General features: G+C 30.9%; 1 long non-coding RNA gene across 1 annotated transcript; it reads right to left on the reverse strand.

Annotated features, from left to right (window-relative positions):
* Positions 1-1,034: 1,034 nt before the first annotated feature.
* Positions 1,035-1,999, reverse strand: LOC140184064 (uncharacterized). Its single transcript, XR_011880690.1, has 3 exons — positions 1,671-1,999; positions 1,440-1,568; positions 1,035-1,351 (listed from the first exon to the last, which is right to left on the reverse strand). It is a non-coding gene; the product is annotated as an uncharacterized lncRNA (long non-coding RNA).
* Between the last annotated feature and the right edge of the window lie 1,709 nt (positions 2,000-3,708).

The raw sequence follows: 3,708 nt of genomic DNA on the forward strand, positions 1-3,708 counted from the left end.
AAGAACAATGAAACAGCAATACCATATAACATGAAAGATTATAAAAAATTATATTAATTAAAACTTACACATTCAATCAACAAGAAAAACATTTCTGCATACAAAAGAACTACACTAACAATCAAGTGAATCAAAATGACCAACTCCACTAAACTGAATGTAAATAAGAACACGTTTCCATTTCTATGCCCTAGTTATGCGAAAAAAAATAGAATCAAAATAAGTCGATCTACTAAACGAAGCAACTCAATCCAATAAATCTAAAATGCAACTAGGAGAAATGCGAGATTTTGAGATTTTAAATGAACATTAGTTTTTCTCATACCTTTCGCAGTCTCTATTCTTGTTTTCGTTTGTTTTTTCTTCTTCCTTTCGAAATCTTGTCGCGATTCCTAAGTAGAAGCAGTTTCCCCAGAGAAAATGATCGAGCTTTGAGAGATTTTGAGAGAGATTCGAAGTTCTCCACTAGCAGTTTCAAGATTGAAGAAGGAATATTGTTTCATCTTCAAGGCGCAAATGAATGTTAACGTTTCAGAGGGTTTAGGGCGCGTGAAATTCACGTTTTATTTAATGATGAGATTGGACTTTTTTGGTATTGGACCAGTTTGGATGGACTTTGATGAAAAATTATTACATAAATGCGTAGCCCAACTGTTAATATATATCCATACCATGTATAGAAAATATTTATTAATTTTTTATATTTATATTTAAAATATATTTTTAAAAGAAATTTTTTATAAAAATATTTAATTTATATAAAATAATTTATAGTTTTTGTTATCTATACAAATACTAAATAATAATAATAATAATAATAATAATAATAATAATAATAATATATTAATTGTATTTTTAATATTTTATATGTGTTATAAGAATTTATTTTGATAGAATTATTTTTTAAATATATGACCTCAAAAAATATATTATCCAATTAATAATACAATAATTTAATTCTTTAATTTAAAAAATATATAATTGTAGTATAATTAAATTACGTTTAATATAATTAATAATAAATTAAAATATTATTTTTTAAATAATATAATCATATACTTTTTTATTAATTGATTCAAAATATTAATACACGTATCATAGCTTTAATCATATATAAATCTTACCATTCGAACACTAACATATTAATATTCGTCAAACAGTGACGCTTGAACCCCTTATTATTTATAAAATGGATCTCCAGTTCCTTTTTGATGGATGAACGGATCCAGGTCGTTAGGTGGTTGTGCTCTTGATAAACGTTGCTCATCATCTGCTGAATCCGTTTAGCTACACAATGATTGTAGATCTTTCTGATCATGAGATTATGTTCTGTATCCCATATGAATTTCAACTACAGAAAGTGATTCAACCACATTAGTTAGTTGGGATAAAATATAGTTCAAATACAATTAATTAATTCAGCACTATTGGTTTCTTACCGCCCACTTCTAAAACTATTTCTCTTTGGTCTCAGCCAGGATCTTCGTGTAGCTCGACCACGGATAGTCGTACATTGACTAATGACCTCAGAGATCTCCTGTGTGCAAGCATTGTTGTTTGGTACAAACCTGTCAAAGAAAAAATCTAATATTAACAAACACATATAAACACATAAACTTAATATTAACAAACTTAAGATTAAAAAATTATATGTACTCATGTCTGCATACCATCGAGCCAAATCCTCAATCAGATGACGGGTGCTAGTGGTGGGACATCCTGCTGAAGGCACTGGAGGTCTCACTCACTACGGTATCTGTCACTGGATCTACATGGGGCGTAGTAGAAGGAGGCACGTAGTTCGAATTTCTAACCATGATGAATTGCTGATCTACTGGACCTGCCTATGACGTCACAGGGATCGACGGGATAGTCGGGATAAAGGGCAATGACTGAACAGTCCCTGGAGATTCTGTGAAAATCCTCCCTCTACCACGACCGCAAGCGAGACCCACTCGATCTACTTCTACTACCACTCATCATGTTTGCAAAGAGAATATATTATTAACCCTAATCGGCATATATACTACACAAATCGTTCAACAAAACTCTCCAGAAAAATTGGACATAACCTCCCTTTAAATTAGACGTATATCCACCTTTACAGTTTCTACAAATCCAACTAATCTCAATCCACAGCGTTATTCACTACTCAACTAATTTCATATGACTTAAATTCAACAAGACATCTTTATTCACATAATGCTAAAGTAAAATCATCACCTTATTAGAATATTATATCAATAAAATCTAAATATTATATAAAATTTAAATGCTACGTAAATTGTATATATATCAATAAATAATATAAGTTTACAGTAATTCACACTCTAATAAAATAATATGTAATATCACAAATTCATAGCCAGACTAGAATATCACAAATTTTCATTAGAACAAGTCATGATAGGTTGCAGAAAAAAAAATTTAACATTAACATCACTAAATTGCTACAAGTGAGATAAAGAAACTACATAAAAATATAAAATTTACATGTTAACTAAAGAGAAGTTTGCAAAGATTTCTAATGAGAAGTATTATGTATCCTTGTTAATATATGCAGCAAAAAATAAATCTTCAACCACATGGTAAATAAACTAAATCTATCTATATAATCTTAAGTATAAATCTATTGCAGCAAGTGTTAGCAAATTTATAAAATTCTCTAAAAAAAACCCATAATATATGTATAAATGTATAGTACCATATAAACCAATATCAAAAGGGAATAACAACAACAAAAAATGTTATAAAAAATGCTAAATCAAATTCTAACTTGGACCTGGCGGAGGATGACGAACCTAGCGGCAGACGAAGCGTGGTGGACGAGGGGAAGAAGTTGCCGACGCGAAGAATGGCGCTTGTCGGCGGTGAGAAGAGAGGCAGCTGCAACAGAGGCTAGGGTGTGCAACGGCTAGGATTTGCAACGGCGGCTGCAATAGAAACGTCACGACAAACAGGAAGTGCAAGGAGAGGAAGGAGGCGTCGTCGTCATTGGCGGTGGTGGGACTGACGGTGCGGCAAGTTTAGAGATGGCTAGAGAGAGGTTAACGATCAAAGAGAGTAGTTTCGAATTGAAAGAGGAGAGGGGTTCGTGCTTTGAATTTTAGGGTTTATTACGGTCGGATTTATCGACAAATATCCAACAGTAACTCGTTACGGGTGACCAAAACACAGCGTTTCACTAAAATAGGTTTATCGACGGATTGTTTCGACGGTAAATTCCACACTAGATTTTGCGCTTATTTTTCCGTTTTTCTTCTAAGTATTACCGACGAATTTACGGTCGAAATCGGAAATTCGTCAATAACGATTTGACCAAACGAATTTCACATTAAAACTATCAATTTAACTGATGTTAGTGTACAATGTTAAATCTGACGATAATTAGTATTTTTTTATAGTGAATATTAACAAATCTAATTATTTAATATATGAATTTTTTTTTTAAATAACATCTATATTAAAATTATTCCGCATACAGATGCAGCAAATGCTTCGTATACAGACACTTTTTGACTCATCATTATTCTTTTTATTATTTTGAATTAGTTAGTATGACTAATAAATATTAACTAATAAGTCAAAACAGTCGTTACACTTTTATAATAAAATGGGTTCTTAGTTATATCATTATTTTAAATAATACTACTTGTTATATGTATTAATTTCTTCGTTATTTTTATCCTTAATAAATAACAATGATAT

This window comes from Arachis hypogaea, chromosome 1 (assembly GCF_003086295.3).
Source record: "Arachis hypogaea cultivar Tifrunner chromosome 1, arahy.Tifrunner.gnm2.J5K5, whole genome shotgun sequence".
NCBI lineage: Eukaryota > Viridiplantae > Streptophyta > Magnoliopsida > Fabales > Fabaceae > Arachis > Arachis hypogaea.